Here is a 20079-nt window from a genome sequence, read left to right on the forward strand (position 1 = left end):
TTTACACAACGCAAGTCAACGGCATGAATAACATCAGCAACAGGCTGACTATAAACGTAACACAACATGTGTGTAATCACAACTAATAACTGCAGATACAGTACGCACTGGGACCGGCGCACAGCATCCTCTATGGACTAAGAGAAAAGGATTTACCGGTAGGTATTAAAATCCTATTTTCTCATACATCCTAGAGCAGGCATGTCCAAACTGCAGCCCTTCAGCTGTTATGAAACTACATATCCCAGCATGCCCTGACACAGTTATGCTGTCAGAGAATGCTAAAACTGTGTCAGGGGCATGCTGGGATGTGTAGTTTCTCAACAGCTGGAGGGCCGCTGTTTGGACATGCCTGTCCTAGAGGATGCTGGGGTCACATCAAGAACCATGGGGTTTTTACCAAAGCTCTAGAACAAGCGGGAGAGTGCGGATGACTCTGCAGCACCGATTGACCAAACATGAGGTCCTCATCAGCCAGGGTATCAAACTTGTAGAACTTCGCAAAGGTGTTTGAACCCGACCAAGTAGCCGCTCGGCAAAGCTGTAATGCCGAGACCCCCCGGGCAGCCGCCCAGGTCGAGCCCACCTTTCTGGTAGAATGAGCCTTTACCGATTTCGGTAACGGCAATGCAGCCGTAGAATGAGCCTGCTGAATCGTATGACAGATCCAGCGCGCAATAGTCTGCTTGGAAGCAGGAGCCCCAATTTTATTGTAAGCATACAGGACAAACAGAGCCTCTGTTTTCCTAAACTGAGCCGTTCTGGCGACATAAATTTTCAAAGCTCTTACTACATCGAGAAACTTCGATTCCAGCAAGGCGTCAGTAGCCACTGGCACCACAATAGGTTGGTTCAAGTGGAACGACGAAACCACTTTTGGCAGAAACTGCTGACAAGTCCTCAACTCTACTCTATCTTCATGGAAGATCAAATAAGGGCTCTTGTGAGACAAGGCCGCCAATTCAGACACCCGCCTTGCGGATGCCAAGGCCAACAGCATGACCACTTTCCAAGTAAGGAATTTCAACTCTACCTTCTGTAAAGGTTCAAACCAATGAGATTGAAGGAATTGCAACACCACGTTAAGATCCCATGGTGCCACAGGGGGCACAAAGGGAGGTTGGTTGTGCCACACGCCTTTCACGAAGGTCTGAACTTCTGGAAGGAAGGCCAATTGTTTTGGGGGGAAAAACGATAAAGCTAAAATTTGAACTTTAATTGAGCCCAACTTTAGGCCCGCATCCACACCGGCTTGTAGAAAATGAAGAAAACGTCCTAACTGAAATTCTTCCGTAGGAGCCTTCTTGGATTCACACCAAGACACGTATTTTCTCCAAATACGGTGGTAATGTGTAGACATTACTCCTTTCCTGGCCTAAATAAGAGTGGGGATGACTTCCTTGTGAATACCCTTTTGGGCTAGGATCCGGCATTCAACCTCCAAGCCGTCAAATGAAGTCACAGTAAGTCTTGGAACACGCACGGACCCTGCTGTAACAGATCCTCCCTCAGAGCAAGAGGCCAGGGATCTCCTATGAGTAATTCCTGCAGATCTGGATACCAAGCCCTTCTTGGCCAGTCTGGAACAATGAGGATCGCTTGAACCTTTGTTCTTCTTACGATCTTTATCACTTTTGGAATGAGTGGAAGTGGAGGAAACACGTACACCGACTGAAACACCCACGGTGTCACCAGAGCGTCCACTGCTATTTCTTGAGGGTCTCTCGACCTGGAACAATATCTTTGAAGTTTCTTGCTGAGGCGAGACGCCATCATGTCTATTTGAGGAAGTCCCCAAAGACTTGTCACTTCTGCAAAAACCTCTTGATGAAGACCACACTCTCCTGGATGGAGATCGTGTCTGCTGAGGAAGTCTGCTTCCCAGTTGTCCACTCCTGGAATGAAGATCGCTGATAGAGCGCTTGTATACCTTTCCGCCCAACGGAGCACCTTTGTGGCCTCTGCCATCGCCGCTCTGCTCTTTGTTCCGCCCTGGTGGTTTATGTACGCTACTGCCGTTATGTTGTCCGACTGAATCAAGACGGGCCGATTGCGAAGAAGATGTTCCGCTTGCAGAAGGCCGTTGTGAATGGCCCTTAACTACAGAATGTTTATGTGTAGACACATTTCCTGGCTTGACCATCTTCCCTGGAAGCTTTCCCCCTGCGTGACTGCTCCCCAGCCTCGGAGACTCGCATCCATGGTCACTAAGATCCAGTCCTGGATCCTGAACCTGCGTCCCTCTAGGAGGTGAGAGCTGTGCAGCCACCACAGGAGTGAGATTCTGGTCTTGGAAGACAGGATTATCCTTCGGTGCATGTGCAGATGGGAAACGGACCACTTGTCCAACAGGTCCCACTGAAACACTCTGGCATGGAATCTGCCAAACTGAATGGCCTCGTAGGCCGCCACCATCTTCCCCAGCAACCAAGTGCATTGATGGATCGATACTCTTGCTGGTTTCAGAATTTGTTTGACCAGGTTCTGAATTTCCAGCGCCTTTTCTACTGGAAGAAAAACTCTCTGTAATTCTGTGTCCAGAATCATTCCCAAAAACGACAGCCGTCTCGTCAGAACCAACTGTGATTTTGGCAAGTTTAGGAGCCAACCATGTTGCTGCAGAATTGTCAGGGAGAGCGTAATGTTCCGCATTAATTGGTCCTTGGATCTCGCCTTTATCAGGAGATCATCCAAGTACGGGATAATTGTGACTCCTTGCTTGCGCAGGAGAACCATAATTTCGGCCATTACTTTGGTGAAAATCCTCGGAGCCGTGGACAGACCAAACGGCAACGTCTGAAATTGGTAATGACAATCCCGAACTGCAAACCTCAGGTAAGCCTGATGCGGAGGATAAATGGGAACATGTAAGTAGGCATCCTTTATGTCCACTGATACCATAAAATCCCCCTCCTCCAGACTGGAGATCACTGCCCGGAGAGATTCCATCTTGAATTTGAATTTTCTTAGGTAGAAATTGATGGATTTGAGGTTCATGATTGGTCTGACTGAGCCGTCTAGCTTCGGGACCACGATCAGGCTCGAATAAAAGCCTTCTCCCTGTTGTGATGGGGGGAACGGGAATGACTTGATTGTGACACAATTTTTGTATCGCGGCGCATACCACTACCCTGTCTGGAAGAGAAGCTGGTAAGGCTCATTTGAAAAATCGGTGAGGGGGGACGTCTTGAAACTCCAGTTTGTACCCTTGGGACACTATTTCTAAAACCCATGGGTCTAGGCCCGAACGAGCCCAGAACTGACTGAAGAGCCTGGCTTCACCGGTGCGGACTCCCACAGAGGAGCCCCAGCGTCATGCGGTGGACTTGGCAGAAGCGTTGGAGGACTTCTGCTCCTGGGAACCGGCCACAGCCGGTGATCGCTTACCCTTTCCCTTTCCTCTAGTAGCAAGGAAGGAAGACCCTCTGCCTTTTTTGTATTTATAGGGCCGAAAGGACTGCATCTGATACTGGTTTGCTTTCTTTTGTGGTGCAGGCACATAAGGTAAAAATGATGACTTACCCGTGGTAGCCGTATATACCAATTCAGCGAGGCCGTCACCAAACAATACACCACCTTTATACGGTAGAGACTCCATAGCTTTTGGAGTCAGCATCAGCATTCCATTGATGAATCCACAATGCTCTCCTAGCTGAGACTGCCATGGCATTGGCCCGTGAACCCAAGAGGCCAATATCTCTCGCAGCTTCCTTTAGGTAGACTGCAGCGTCCCTGATATGACCTAGCGTCAGAAGAATTTTATCCCTATCCAGGGTATCCAATTCAGAGGACAGGTTATCTGCCCATTTTTCAATAGCACTACTCACCCATGCAGATGCAATGGCTGGTCTGAGTAGCGTACCCGTGGAAATATAAATGGATTTCAATGGATTTTCCTGCCTACGATCCGCAGGATCCTTTAGGGCTGCCGTGTTAGGGGACGGAAGAGCCACTTTTTTGGACAGCCGTGATAAAGCCTTGTCCACAATGGGGGGTGCCTCCCATTTTTCCCTATCCCCAGAGGGAAACGGATACGCCACTACAATCCTTTTGGGAATCTGAAACTTTTTGTCAGGATTTTCCCAAACATTTTCACAAAGTGCGTTCAGTTCATGAGAGGGAGGAAAAGTTACCTCAGGTTTCTTCCCTTTAAACATACAGACCCTAGTATCAGGAACAGCAGGGTCCTCAGTGATATGTAATACATCTTTTATAGCCACAATTATGTACTGAATGCTCTTTGCCAGTTTTGGATCTAATCTGGTATCACTATAGTCGACACTTGAGTCAGTGTCCGTGTCGGTATCCGTGTCTGCCAGCTGGGCAAATTAACGTTTTTGTGACCCCGAAGGGGTCTGGACTAGAAACAACACATCCTCTACGGATTTCTTCCAAGCCTGGTTCTGAGACTCAGCTTTATCCAATCTTTTATTAATCAGAGCCACATTTGCATTCAAAGCACTCAAAACATTCACCCAATCCGGTGCCGGCGGTGCCGACAGGGTCACTCCCACCCACAGCCTTTTGCGTCCCCAACACAGTCTCCTCCTGGGAGGAGCACTCCGCCTCAGACATGCCGACATATGTGCACCCACCACATGCAGATACACTGGGCCTATAGGGGACAGACCTACAGCAAAGCCTGTCAGAGAGACACAGAGGGAGATATAGCCAGCTCACACCCCAGCACCCAAACCCGGTCTGAACACTACAGCCAATGTCCCAGACCAGCAGCGCTTTTATAAACTAGTACAATGCACCAAAATCGCTGTGCCCCCCCCCCCCCCCGTTTTCCACCCTGTTACTTGTTACAGCAGTGCGAGGAAGGACCAGCGTATCTGCAGACATGTGAAGAGAAATGGCGCCGGGCTGTGTGTTGTGAGGGCTAAGCCCCGCCCCCTTACTGGCGCGCTTCAGACCCGCTCATTTTTAAACTTTCTGACACTAGCGGGGGTCCGGACAGTGCCCAGGCACCTTGTCCGCTGTTGCCAGATAGATAATTGAGTATTATATGCTGCCCAGGGCGCCCCCCAGGCGCCCCCCCCCCCCCGCTCCCTGCACCCTGCAGTGCTGCTGTGTGTGGGAGCATGGCGCGCAGCGTGGCCGCTGTGCGGTACCACAAAGCCGTCACTGAAGTCTTCTGATCTTCTTCTACTCACCTGTCTTCTGACTTCTGGCTCTACAAGGGGGGTGACGGCGGGCTCTGGGAATGAACCCCTAGGCGTACCTAGTGCTCCAAATCCTCAGGAGTTAATGGTGTCCTGTAGCCAAAGAAGCAGATCCTTTAAACTCACAGAAGTTGGTCTGACTTCTCTCCCCTAAGTCCCACGAAGCAGGGAGACTGTTGCCAGCAGTTCTCCCTGAAAATAAAAAACCTAACTTAAAAGTCTTTTCAGAGAAACTCAGTAGAGCTCCTCAGTGTGCATCCAGTCTGCCTGGGCACAGATTCTAAACTGGAGTCTGGAGGAGGGGCATAGAGGGAGGAGCCAGTTCACACCCCTTTGAAAGTCTTAAAGTGCCCATGTCTCCTGTGGATCCCGTCTATACCCCATGGTTCTTGAAGTGACCCCAGCATCCTCTAGGACGTATGAGAAATTCACATTATAGCACACACAGAATGAGCCGAAATTCACATTATAGCACAAAGAATGACCCGAAATTCACATTATGCCACATGGAATGAGACAAAATTCAGGGAGAGTGACAGCAGGGACATAGGGACAGGGAGAGTGACAGAGGGACAGGGAAAGTGACAGCAGGGACATAGGGACAGGGAGAGTGACAGAGAGAGGGACAGCAGGGGCATACAGTAGGGACTAGGGCGAGAGAAAGGCAGCAAGGTAAAATTACCTATTTAGCAGCGGATGCTGTGGTCTGCGGTGCGGTGGATGAAGAGGCTGTGGTCGGCGTGGGGCGGAGGAGGCTGTGGGCCTCGAAGATGGTGTGGAGGAGGAGGCTGTGGGAGCTGGCGGAGGTGCAGAGGAAGACTGAGGGCACAGGTCTAACCAGTTTAGCTCCTCACTGTATGCCCATCTAGAGCAAGGCAATCTATATTTTAAAGTCAAACAGAGAAACTCACCCATACCGATGTCGGCAGAGGAAGCTGAGGGCGGTGCCGGTGCAGCGGAGGAGGAGGCAGAGAGCGGCGGCAGTGCACCGGAGGAGGAGGCGGCTGTGGTAGGCGGCCTTTGGTGAGGCACTGCAGTGCTGCTCCTACGACCATGGCGTTACTATTTCAAATATGCCACGTAGGGGCGTAACTAGACCTTTATGGGCCCCATAGCAAATTACTGAAAGGGCCTCCCCCTACGCCCCCAAGATCAATGGGGAATGGGAGAGAGGGGGAGAGGGAAGCAGAGGGCAACACCGAGCAACGTAGACAATCCATTAGCTAAGAGGAGTCCATGGGCGGTATTCAAATGATATATCACACCCAATTTTCTTTTCTAAACTGATACCCGTTATCCCACATATTGCACCCATTGTAATCAGGTTTAGCTGCGTAAAGGGTTGGGCGCCCCCGCTACTCCAGGGGTAGCAAGCTGAAATTATTATACCACGCCCGTCAGCAGAAACAGAACGGGTGTGGAAGGTGGTGAAAAGAATTGAATACCGCCCCATCAGTCCCCCCCCCCCCACCCCCTTCAGTACACTGTACGTCAATCCCCTCTGCACACTGCACTCTGTTCCAGCATGCCCTCTTTTAACACCCCATCCCCCCACACACACCTGTAACGCACGGCACCGCAGCGCACAAACCTACTGTCCACATAGGGTTGCCACCTCATCCCTTTAATTCTGAAAACATATTAATTACACAGGTTCTGTGGTTGATTAAAACCAGGTGAAATTAAGTCTTGAAGTCAGCCAGCCACAGAACTTGTGTAATTAATATGTGTCCAGAATTAAAGGGATGAGGTGGTAACCCTATGTCCACAGATGATAGGCAGCCGCGGCCAGCACCCCCGCACTCACGCCCCACACCTGGCTGCACTCGCACACAGCAGCCATCGGCAACGCGGTTCCCAACAGCCGCAGCCGGCGCCCCCTCACGCCACACACCAGGCAGCACACGCAGGCAGCATCCAAATGCATGCTCGCAGCTGCTGCTGTGCTTCCTGCGACCTGCACTGTATTGCCGCATGATTGTGTGCAGGGGAGCTGCGGACCCCAAGTATATCTCGGGCCCCATAGCAGCCGCATCCCCTGTACCTATGGTAGTTACGCCACTGCTTCCGCGCGGCTGCTCCTGATTGGCTGCCGGTCCGCGGTAGATTTTAAATAGCAGCGCCGCAATCAGTTTGTTGTGGCGGTGGCCCGGCGGGGGACGGTGCTCATATAAGTGCCGGTATGCCATAACATTATATACCGGCCCACTTCGAGCACTGAACGCAGTGCAAAAAGGGTTACATATTTAAGATGCTTTAAAAATGATAAACAGATAACCAGACTTTACCAGTAAGTATCCTGTAATTAGTAAATATGAAAGGCTAGCCAGTGGAAACATTCAAGGATCATGGAACTGAGGAGACACCGTCATTAACTAGGATACATCTGATTTACATTTACAAAAAAATTACATCAACTTACTTAAAGGACTATGGGGGTCATACCGAGTTGTTCGCTCGCTAGCTGTTTTTAGCAGCCGTGCAAACGCTAGGCCGCCGCCCTCTGGGAGTGTATCTTAGCTTAGCAGAAGTGCGAACGAATGCATCGCAGAGCGGCTACAAAAAAATGTTGTGCAGTTTCTGAGTAGCTTCAGACCTACTCAGCGATTGCGGTCACTTCAGACCATTCAGTTCCAGATTTGACGTCACAAACACGCCCTGCGTTCGCCCAGCCACGGCTGCCTTTTTCCAGACACGCCTGTGTTTTTTCGAACACTCCCTGAAAACGGTCAGTTGACACCCAGAAACGCCCACTTCATGTCAATCACTCTGCGGCGGCCATTACGACTGAAAAGCTTCGCTAGACCTTGTGTGAAATTACATTGGGCGTTGTAAAATTACGTAGCGCGTGCGCACTGCGCCGCATACGCATGCGCAGAAGTGCCGGTTTTTAACTTAATCGCAGTGCAGCGAACATTTTCAGCTAGCGATCAACTCGGAATGACCCCCTATAGTCTGTGCAGTATACGTATGAATGTTGGCTGTCGGCATTTACAGAGGCAGGACCTATATTATATTGCTTAGTATGAACTCTGACATAACAGCACACGACAGAACAAGTTCCCAGGAACCATCATTGAATAACAATCAGCACATAATCTACTCTCCGGCTTTCCACAGTTCCTTTGGGGAATTAGGGGGCAGCAAAATGCACTGGAAGCCTAGAACACAGGCAGGAGATGCAGAAAACAACAGGAATAAAAGTATTAAGAGTAGATTTGAAGAGGGGGAAAAAACATAGTTATCACAAGGAAATGAAATCCACTTGGATTAGTGATCACTTGCAACGTTGTGTCTGTATACGGGGGGTAATTCCAAGTTGATCGCAGCAGGATATATGGTATGAACACAGTCTCACCTGCACCACATCCCATTAGAATCTCTGCCTCAATAAGGTTCTTCTGCAGAGCAGTCACTTTAAGGGTGTAAATCAGAGTTGATTGCAGCAGCAGATAAAACATGTGCAGAGAGAGTTAGATGTGGGTGAGTTATATTGTTTCTGTGCAGGGTAAATACTGGCTGCTTTATTTTACACTGCAAATTAGATTGCAGATTGAACACACCCCACCCAAATCTAACTCTCTCTGCACATGTTATATCTGCCCCCCCTGCAGTGCACATGGTTTTGCCCAACTGCTAAAAAATGTCCTGCTGCGATCAACTTGGAATTACCCCCACTGTGTGTATCCGGTAGCTGTACTGTATGACGGACACAAACAAGTCACGTGTGTTATATTTATTAATATTGTACACTGTGCCACCCCCAATCTATTTTTTGCATTTCCAGAATATTTTCAATGTTTTACTCTCAATTGTATTTTGTATCATGGGGCCAATTCAGTAAGGATAGCAAATTCTGGTAATCAGCAGAATTTGCTATCCTTCTGCACGCATGCTGGGGCCGCCCAGCGCTGGGCAAGGCCGCCCAGCATGCTGACCGGCGCCTCCCTTCCTGCTTCAAGCAGAAATTGCAATCGCCTCGCAATTTCTACTTGTCAGCAGAAACTAAGGTTGACTCCTGCCGGCGCAGCTTAGCTGCGGCCGCAGGAGTCCCAGCGCCATCTTAGCTGTAGCATCGGCTGCATGTGATGTCATGCAGCCGACGCGACCGCGCCCCCAAAACGCCCCCGTTTGTGCTGCCCCGCACCCACAACGCTCCGTTTCCTCCCTGAAAACGGAGCGTTGCCGCCCCGCGACCGCCTCTGCCTGATTGACAGGCAGAGGCGACCGCAATTTCTGCGGCCCCCCGCAGAAATTGCGGACGCATGCACAGTAGGGCCCGCTGCACATGCGCCCGCGGCACCCCCGCAAAAATTCCAGCAGGATCGCAATTTGCGATCCGACCTGAATTAGCCCCTGTACGCGGTTATGGAGACTGATATATTAAATGGGGCACTTGCACCATCTTTCATCAATAATTATCACCAGGGAAGCTAAGCTATGATGCCAACAATCAGGGCCACAAGAGATCCCAGGAGCCACTGCACACGCCAAAAGTGCCATGACCACCCCACTTTGGGTTTCTGGTTTATAGCCCCCCCTTCCCCCCCACCCCTGGCAAGACAGGCCACTGCTGGCAGTTTTTGACCGGGGCATGAAGGGTCCACCAGGAGAATGCAGTGGTAGGGCCCATGCTTAGGGGTGTGGTCAGCCTCCAGAGTGGGTGTGGCCAGCCAACACAGGGGCTTGGCTAACCATTAGAGATTGTCTGGCCCCCTTACAAAAAATAGTCCATGCATGATAATGTACCAGATTAATAACAGCAATGCACTGTAGAAGATACAGTCCTGTGCAGTATACAGTAATGTAATAACATATGTAACATATGTATAATGTATAATACAAGTGCACAGTCTGTAACCTGGTCCCTAGAGGAGGGGGTGGGCCCTCAGGCAGTGGTGCCCACCGGGGGTTTCCCCTGTACGCCTGTGGGCCAGTTTGACCCTTCCAGATGGCAATACTGTACCAAAGCTGTAAGGAATAGAATTCCTTGGGAATTAGAGACCAGATCTGGGCTTTCATTGCCACTAATAAAATAAAATGTTGGGTGGGTGTCACACTGGCAACTGTTTGTTCTATTGGGCGAAACAAAGCAAACACTTTTGCCACCAATAGGGCTTTTCACCCCTTAATAAATCTATATTCTTGCTATTCTTGTTCCTGAGAAATTGGCCTATGAAAAAAACGTTTAAGCTCCCAGTTACACCTATTATAGTTATCAAGTTTCAGAATAAAAGGTATTGTAGTATAGAAGCAATGTCTGATCTTTGGTAGGACCAGACATTGGCCTATGGCCTAATTGCAGTATGGCCTAATTGCAGGGGAATACCCCATCAAACAGAACCGAGAACGTGGGCTACTGCCAGGGCAAGCCAGCGCAACCACGGCCCAGGTGCGGTGTGTTAAGGTCGACCCAGCTTGTGCATCCCGGGTCCTTCCCAAGTCCGCAACCTGGGTTGCGACCTGGGTTCTTCTCAGGTCCACTGCAGTGTGAAAGGCAGACCCAAGTCATTGATGACCCGGGTCACGTTTAGAAGCTGCCAACTGGCTGGCTCTGGAGTGCTTGGAGATGACGTCATCTCCGGGACCCGGGACCATCTGGCGGTGTGAAAGGGGTAAGTATAGCTGAAGCCCCGGCTCAAAAATCCTAAAGAACAAAAGTGGAGGCGTCACCCATTGAAACCAATCCGATTGTAGACATTATTTTATAGGCTGAACTAGATCAATGATATCTAGAACCTGATTGGTCGCTATAGCCAACAACTCAATGTCTCAATTTTAGAAGGTTTGATAAATTTCCCTCTTAGAGGAAGATTTATCAAAGCTTGGAGAACCAACCGATCAGCTTCTAACAGGCTGTGTTTGTGACCTTATAGCTAGGAGCTGGTTGGTTGGTACTTTTTCTCTCTCCACTTTATTTCTCTCCAAGCTTTGCTAAATCTCCTATGTATTAAAAGACTTTCGCCACTGTGGGCAGATATTTGGAAGTGTGAAAAGCATGAAGCAGTAAGGTTCACCACAAACGCTCCATAGAGGACAGTTGGGGCTCCAGAGCAATAATCATCCCTTTTCTTACTCAATAATTACTTAGTTCCGCTGAACATTATTTTATTGCTGATGCAAATGTCCCAGTGAATGTCAAATTGTGGTGATAACTAATATATTTGCCTGCTGAACTCCTGAACATTGACTGACTAGACGTACATGTAACTCACTTGTGTCCCTACGGTATACCTATCTGTGTAACTTTACTTGCCCCCCCCCCCCCCCCCCACACACACACACACACACACACCAGCTTACCTGTTACCTACTTGGCTGTTGTATAGCAAACCGAAGACAAATTCCTAGTATACGTAAGTATACCTGGCCAATAAAGCTGATTCTGATTCTGATTCTGATTTATTACTGTAATGATACCCTATAGAAGCCTATGGGCTTCTTTCCGCAACCCACCGCACTCGCCGCCAAACGCTGCCCCTCTCTCATCAGTGTCCTGGCAGCCTGCTCCAGGATCCTCAGCCGCCTCCGAGCTCCTGCAGCAGCTGGTGGGGGTCCTCCTATTCCTCCTCTCCGTCCTCCGGAAGCCGATGCTTCCTGCAGCTGCCCCGCACCCTGCCCCGGCCGCACAGCTGCTTGTTCCTGTATGAAGTGCCGGGGTTCCGGGTGCTGATGGTGGTAACGACCGGACGCAGAAGCATATGAAGGGAGACGGGCGGGTGCCGGCAGGGGGTCTCAGGCCGTACTCCATGCTGCAGGAGGTCAGGGTGCGGTGGGCGCTGAGCTGCAGGAATTCCCCTCGGGACTACCACTGACCGCAGGGCACCCCTGGCATCGCACTGCGAAGCGAGCCATGTGAGGGGACACAGTGCACTAATTGGGGTTCCCCGTCACTCTACGAAGAAAACGACACCCAAAAAAACTAAAAAAAAACTCATGTCACCCTTTTTCCACGTCGACCTTGCTCACGACGACCTAACGACCCTGTCGACCTAGTGCATGTCGACCTTCAGTGGTCGGCCCAATGCATATAAACCTAATTACTGTCGACTCAACGACCCGTACCCGCATATACAGCATTCATCCACAATTCCGCAGTGTTCCCTGATTCTGGGTAGAAGTGCAGGGACTGGCTGGGGATTTGCTAATACCTTCTTGGGAGTTTTTAGCATCATATGCTTTAAAAAAATATATATACAGGCAGAACGATCAACAATACTAAGTGCTACAAGCAAAAGTACAGACATTAATACCAGTATGATGAGAATAGTCTAAATCTCAAAATACAGTAGTGATGCGTCCAGGAGTAACCAACGGAACTTTATCACTACTTCTATTGGCTCACAGCACATAATGGCGCACTACAGTTCCAGGAAAATCAGTTGTTTCCTGGCTTTGTGCTACCATTTACAGAGACTGTGACAAGGCGTTAAGACTGCACAGAAGCAGCACCAAATGTGGATCTGGGGGTGCAGGGCCAGCAAAGGAGATCCATCCAAGGACAGTAAGAAAACTTGGATCTCTCTTACCCTTTGCTTTACCACCATCTCCCACTTCTCCAAACCTTCACCCACCCTTGTCTTAACCCTTCCAACTTGTCAGTGGAACCAGATGCATGTCCGTTGGGGCAATTGTGGCTTGTCACCCATCGTTATGTCCCGAGCTTGTCTGCAGCAGCTCACATGCAGATGAACCTGCTACTGTTCTAAATACTACACCCTATGTGCCCTTCACTACATAGCCCTTTAATATATTACTGACAAAAATAGCTGGCTGGTCAAGCAATAACACAGGAGTATGCAAAAAGTAAAAGTACATGGAATCAGGATAAAGCAATGTCTATGCTGCCCCTCAACTGTGCAGCCCCAGCAGTGTCGGACTGGGGCATGCAGGGCCCACCGGGGGGAATGCAGTGGTAGGGGCCCATGTTAGGGGTGTGGCCAGTCTGCATAGGGGGTGTGGCCAGCCACCTCATTGGTTTGACTAACCATTAGAGAGTGCAACATCTGGGCCCCTTCATAAATATATACAGTATATTAAGCTGCTGCATGCATGATAATGAACCAGATTAATAACAGATTAATAACAGCAATGCACTGTAGAAAATACACCATAGTCCAGTATAAGGTAACATATGTATAATGTATAATTCAAGTGCACAGTCTGGAACCTGATCCTTAGAGCAGGAGGTGGGCCCCCAGGCAGTGGGGCCCACCGGTGGTTTCCCCTGTACCCCTGTGGGCCAGTCCAAGCCTGAGCCCCAGGCATGTGACTAGTTAGCCTTGTGCCATTTGGCAACAGCAGTAATTAACGTAGAATACCGTAGTTTATTCTGCAATACAATTCTGTCCCCTTTTCACACTTCTTATCATAAGCTTGTGCCACATCCTTGTCAGCACACCGGAAAACTACCTGGGGTTACACTAAATAGTAGCCAACTTGTTCAAAAGTAAGTATACCATGAATATACTGTATATGGATAGTGTCAGCAAAAACATTGGGGGTGCTCACACTAAACAGCACCTACTGCAAAATAGCACTGAAAGTAAGTATGCAGAGAACAGACCAGAGCAAATCTACCCTGACCTTGCTTTTCTATAGGTGCAATAAAATAGGCAGAGCTGGTACGTAGGCAGGAGCTGCATCACAGTATGTCCAGTTACAGCCATGTCACCCAGATAAGATGCTTTGTAGAAAACATAAACTGCTAATTATCTGACAGCACATTCATATATGCAGCAAATATGCATAAATAAAATGTCAACAATACATGTAATACTATAAAGATAGGTGTAAAACTTATAGAAAATTGGTGATGACATAGTACAGTAATATAACGGCCACATGAACTCTACTGCCAACAGCATTCAACACATTACTATATATATATATATATATATATATATATATATAACACACAAACACACATATATATATATCTCGCACACACAGATATATATATATATATATATATATCTTGCACACACACATAGATAGATAACGCCAGATGTCACCACCCCGTTTATTTGTCATTAGATTTCAAACAGAATACAAATTACACGTCTGCAGAGCTGAGCTATTATAAGTTGCATAGGCAATAACAATGAATATATATATATATATATGTGTGTGTGTATATATATATATATATATATATATATTCATTAGACACACATTTAAAAAGATTATAAATATACAGATTGGTGATAACAAAAACACAACCACTAGTGTCATTGTTTTCCAGTGTATAGAATGCAGAACTGAAGAGGGCTTTGAATGAGTTTGCAATTGTGCCAGGACTTTCTCCCTGCTGTGGTGAATGCAGAGCAGGAGAAAAGTTCTCAGCAGCTGGTGCAGGGTGATGAGCCAGGGGTCCCAGCAGCAGTTACAGCAGAGGAGGTGGGTACATACCTGGGGAGCCGGGCACAGCATGGGGGAACGTGCTCCTGTGACACTGCTCCTGTGAGTGTCTGTGCTCCTGGAGCCGGGCTGTGCTGCTGCAGCCGGTCCCTCCCGAGCACACAGCAGCAGCAGCAGCAGCAGGCTGCATGGGGAGGGGAGGCTGGCAGGGGAGGCAGAACCATCATTGGACCTCCTTATCTCCACGGTTCTGCCCCCTCTTCCCCTCCTGCCCTGGGAATACCTAGCAGGGAGTAGCAGCAGTGCCCTGTGCTAGATGCCTGGGGACCCCCTCTCCAAATACACATATATCGTTAGTTATACATACAGATTTCCTACTGCACTCAGCTCAGACACTCATGTGTCTCTTGTCGATGTGTGTTACACATGTAACACTATCTCCCAGCTTCCCATTGAGTTGCACCCTGGGGATTTTATGCACTAATTTATGGTAAGACTGACATTTACTAAGGAGCTGTCACTCACACACCTGTACTACATACTATACCCTTCTCATCTTTCACAGGGGATCTGAGTGTGTGCCTATTGGTATTTTATTCTGTAGCAAATACATTTGGGAGTCAGTTCAGTTAGGAGTGCAAAATCCCAGCTTTACAAATTGCGCAAATCGCAGCTTACTGTTTGTTCCTGAGGCGTGCGCTGTTATTCAGCTGCAAATGGCATGCCGCAGGTGTCCCAGAGGTGCTGCGCGTTATTTCTATAGTACACGACCGGTGTGAAGCGCATGACAGAGTGGCAGTGGCGGAACTAGCGAGCGGTGGGCCCATGTGCGACAAAATGGCTTGGGCCCCCCCCCCCCATCCCATTCAAGTCCACCCCCTCACCCCTGGAGAGGATCTGGTGAGGGGGGACCTGCTCAGGGAAGTGGATACCTAGCAACAGTGCCGTAACTAGGCATTTTATCACTGTGTACAAGAAACGTCATTGGAGCCCCAATGCAAAACAGGGGCAGTGCGCGCCGTAGGCGCGCGCAAAAATACATAGTGGCGTGGCTTCGTGGGGAAGGGGTGTGGCCACAAAATAATAGCAATTCATAAAACGGTGCACAGTAGTCTCCATTATTCAAATTACGCCGCACAGTAGCAACACTACACCAGGTAGAGACCTAACACATAACGGCAGACAGCGTCCCCTTTTTACACATAACGGCAGACAGCGTGCCCATGTTACACATAGCGGCAGACAGCGTACACTTTTTTCACATAACGGCAGACAGCGTGCCCTTGTTAAACATAGCGTCAGACAGCGTACACTTTTTTCACATAACGGCAGACAGCGTGCCCTTGTTAAACATAGCGGCAGACAGCATACACTTTTTACACATAACGGCAGACAGCGTGCCCTTTTTACACATAATGGCAGACAGCGTCCCCTTTTTACACATTACGGCAGACAGCGTGCCCTTGTTACACATTACGGCAGGCAGATTCCCCTTTTTTACACATTGCGGCAGGCAGATTCCCCCTTTTTACACAATGCGGCAGACAGCGTGTCCTTGTTACACATAGCGGCAGGCAGATTCCCCGTTTTTACACATTACGGCAGGCAGATTCCCCATTTTTGCACATAGCGGCAGGCAGATTCCCCATTTTTACACATTGCGGCAGGCAGATTCCCCATTTTTACACATTGCGGCAGGCAGATTCCCCGTTTTTACACATTCTGGCACACAGTCCCCCTTTTTTGTAGGAAAGAAAGAAAAAGAGAAAGAAAGAAAGAAAGAAAGAATTATACTTACCCTCTCCGCTGGCTCAGGCTCCTCGGTGCAGCGTCAGGCGATTCCCGGGCAGTAGAGAATGAGGAGGAGGGAGGTGGAGGAGGGAGCCGCAGCAGCGCTGTGTTATTGGTGGAGGCGCTGCTGCTGCTGCCCCTCTGCTTCACTATAGGCTGTTCTCTGAAGACAGCCTATAGTGAAGCAGAGGGGCAGCAGCAGCAGCGCCTCCACCAGTAACAAAGCGCTGCTGCGGCTCCCTCCTTCACCTCCCTCCTCCTCCTTCCCCCGTCCGTGCCGCTGCTCCTCTCCTCTGTGGGCAGCTGTGCGCTGCGGGCAGCGGTTGCCCGCAGCGCACAGCGGCATGTAATGAGTCAATTTGACTCATTACATGCTTGGGCCCCAGGACAGAGGCGGGCCCCAGTGCAACGCACTGCTTGCACTGGCGGTAGTTCCGCCTCTGCAGAGTGGGGAAAATCACCCTGAACCCCAGAAAAGTGTCAGCAGGACCATACAGAAGGCTGTTCATGGCCATAAGCAAAGGCATCAAAAGGTTAACTTTTACAATCGATACTACATATAATGAATCTGTACGGGTTGTGTCTGTACATAGCAATATCTTTTATAGAAATACAGTATGCTTCTAGGGACTCTTTATGAACTACGGAGACTCGTACAAAAAAAAAACAACGGAATTTTTATCTGCCTGTCTGTTTGTTCCGGCATCACACAAAAACTACAGGATGAATTTGGATGGCGTTTTCACTATTGTATAGCTTAGTGACCTAGAAAGAGACTGAGGTATGTATGATCTCTATGTGACATCAGGGAGAGGAACAATAAAGGAAAAAACAGACGCTTGACACTCGGCGCGTGCAGTGTACAGGCTTCTCAAGTTCAAAATACTATATGGAATACATACAATATCCCGACGGTCAGGATGCTGGCAGTCAAAATACCGACTGCAGCATCCCGGCGCTGGCACCTAAAGAGTGAGGTTCCTAACCCTAATCCCTAACCCCCCCCCTCCCCGCAGCCTAACCCTAATTCTTCCCGGTGGTGCCTAATCCTAACCCCACCCCTTCCCGCCGCCTAAACTTAACGCTTCCTTTCCCGCAGCCTAACTCTAATCCTCCCCGGTGGTGCCTAACCCCACCCCTTCCTGCAGCCTAAACCTAACGCTTCCTGTCCCGCAGCCTAACCCTAATCCTTCCCGGTGGTGCCTAACCCCACCTTTTCCTGCAGCCTAAACCTAACGCTTCCTCTCCTGCAGCCTAACCCTAATCCTCCCCGGTGGTGCGTAACCCCTCTCCCTGCAGCCTAACCCTTCCCCCGCTGCTTAAACCTAATCCTCCGCGGTTTACCTCTCCTGAGTGGCGGCGGTTCATCGTTTGGGTTCCCGGCATTGTCATCCCTGTAGGGATCTCGGCATGGGTATTCCGAGCAGTGTCGGGATTCCGCCGTCGGTATGACAGCATTCCAGACTATGGGGCTAATTCAGGTTGGATCGCAAATCGCGATCCAATTGGAATTATTGTGTTCGCCCCGTAGGCGCACGTACAGCACACGTACTTTGCATGCGCCCGCTCTTTCTGCAGGTGCCCCGCAGAAATTGCGAACGCCTCTGCCCGGGGCGGGGGGGCGGCAACACTCCTTTTCCTAGGCGAGACAGAGTGTTGCGGGGGCATGGCCTGTAAACAGGGGGCGTGATCGCAGCAGCTGCGTGACGTCACACGCAGCCGCTGCAAACGGGAACATGGCGGCGGGCCTCCTGCCGCAGGAGGCATCCTTAATTTCTGCTAACAAGAAGAAATTGCGATGCATTCGCAATTTCTGCTTGTTGAAGGGGGTAAGGCGGCAGTCAGCATGCTAACAAAAGGATTGCAAATTCTGCTAATTAGCAGAATTTGCGATCCTTACTGAATTAGGCCCTATATGTATATAAATATGTAGTTATATTATATGTTATGCAATGGACCCGACTTAGGGCCTAATTCAGAGTTGATCGCAGCAGCAAATTTGTTAGCATTTGGGCAAAACCATGTGTACTGCAGGGAGGGCAGATGTAACATGTGCAGAGAGAGTTAGATTTGGGTGGGGTATGTTCAAACTGAAATGTAAATTGCAGTGTAAAAATAAAGCAGCCAGTATTTACCCTGCACAGAAACAAAATAACCCACCCAAATCTAACTCTCTCTGCACATGTTATATCTGCCTCCCCTGCAGTGCACATGGTTTTGCCCAACTGCTAACCAAATTCCTGCTGCGATCAACTTGGAATTACCCCCATGGTTTTGCCCAACTGCTAACAAATTTGCTGCTGCGATCAACTCTGATTTACACCCTTAAAGTGACTGCTCTGCAGAAGAACCTTATTGAGGCAGAGATTCTAATGGGATGTGGTGCAGGTGAGACTGTCTTCATACCATATATACCTCTTTTTCCCAACAATTTTCCTTTTCAATTCAAGCGCCTGCAGTTTTCTGTAAGCATCTGCTTCGCTATGACAATCAACAAGTCGCAGGGGCAAACGCTCAGGGCTGCAGGCGTAGATCTCAGGACCAGCTGCTACTCCCATGGGCAGCTTTACGTGACTTGCTCACAAGTTAGTAGCCCCAAGCATGTCGTGTTAATCCCTGATGGAAAAACTGCAAATATTGTTTACAAAGACATTTTAAATAAATATTTCGACAATGGTTCTACCTTAATCAAATATAGGTTTTGGTTCAGAGTAGGGATGGCCATCGGTGGGTTATCCATCGATGGTTGCCATCAATAGTACCATTGATTGCAACCATCGATGGTATAAAACTATCTGCTAGGTATCCATCTATGGTTTCACCCATTGATGGTTATCCCTGCATTCTTATGAAGCGGACTGTGGGCCAATCAGTGACCGGGGCGGGGCTTCGCGGGTTTCAGGGAGCGGGCTATGCTCCATGTCCAGACAGATTTTAAAGGGGGGGGGGGTGGAGGGATTTTGGTTAGCCTTTACCATCAATGGCAGGAAACCATGTGGTTCTCCACCATCGGTGGCTAAAGTATTCGACAGCGGCCATAAACCATCGATGATTTTGAATCATCGATGGTCAATGGCTATCCCTAGTTCAGAGTCGGACGTAGCAGCATCTGTGTATGTGACTTATGCTAATAGTATGCACTTTGCGCGTCTTTAGATGTTACGATGATGCTTGGTGCTTCTTTAGACTTCTGCACCCAGCTCCATCTCTGTCATAGTATAGCCTTGAATGTACGCTATAAAACGGTTCAGTTCACAGCCAGTTACGCGACACGACCATGACCACCATCTTAAATCCATTGCGGCACATTCACAATGTGATTGAGACACATGCGCCGTAGAAAAACACCTGCCATTTGCAAAAACATTCCATATTGAATCCACCGCTGAAACAGGCATTTATTTTTTATTCTCAAATAAGCAATATTGCGATTTGGCAGGATCACATAGCGCCACAAAGCACTTTTGCTACTGCAGTCTGACTGGGCCTAATTGTAATATGTGCCACTTATTCTCATGTGTCAAACTTATATTTTCCTATAGATTATAAACTTGCAAACAGCATACCTCCTAACTGTCCCGCTTTCAGTGGAATAGTCCTGTTTTTCAGGGACTGTCCTGCTGTCCCACCCGCAGGCCACAGTGTCCTGGTGGGGGAAAAAGTTGGGGTGGAAGCACCATCACTGCTGCTCTGCTATAAATAGACGCAATGCATACCGCATCTATTGTATACACAGTCCAGGGAAAGCCAGGGGGCAGCT

General features: G+C 49.1%; 1 protein-coding gene across 3 annotated transcripts in view; it reads right to left on the bottom strand.

Moving 5' to 3' along the window:
- Positions 1-14942, bottom strand: part of KCNS3 (potassium voltage-gated channel modifier subfamily S member 3) — a 196071-nt gene extending 181129 nt beyond the window's left edge. Inside the window, exon 1 of one of the 3 annotated variants that reach the window (XM_063915344.1) lies at positions 14896-14942. The gene's annotated coding sequence lies outside the window, so the exon portion shown is untranslated. Of the gene's footprint in view, positions 1-14579; positions 14727-14895 lie in introns of those variants that run through there. The other 2 variants (XM_063915342.1, XM_063915340.1) reach the window with 2 other exon arrangements.
- Between the last annotated feature and the right edge of the window lie 5137 nt (positions 14943-20079).

The sequence above is a fragment of the Pseudophryne corroboree genome, chromosome 4 (genome assembly GCF_028390025.1).
Source record: "Pseudophryne corroboree isolate aPseCor3 chromosome 4, aPseCor3.hap2, whole genome shotgun sequence".
NCBI classification, from domain to species: domain Eukaryota; kingdom Metazoa; phylum Chordata; class Amphibia; order Anura; family Myobatrachidae; genus Pseudophryne; species Pseudophryne corroboree.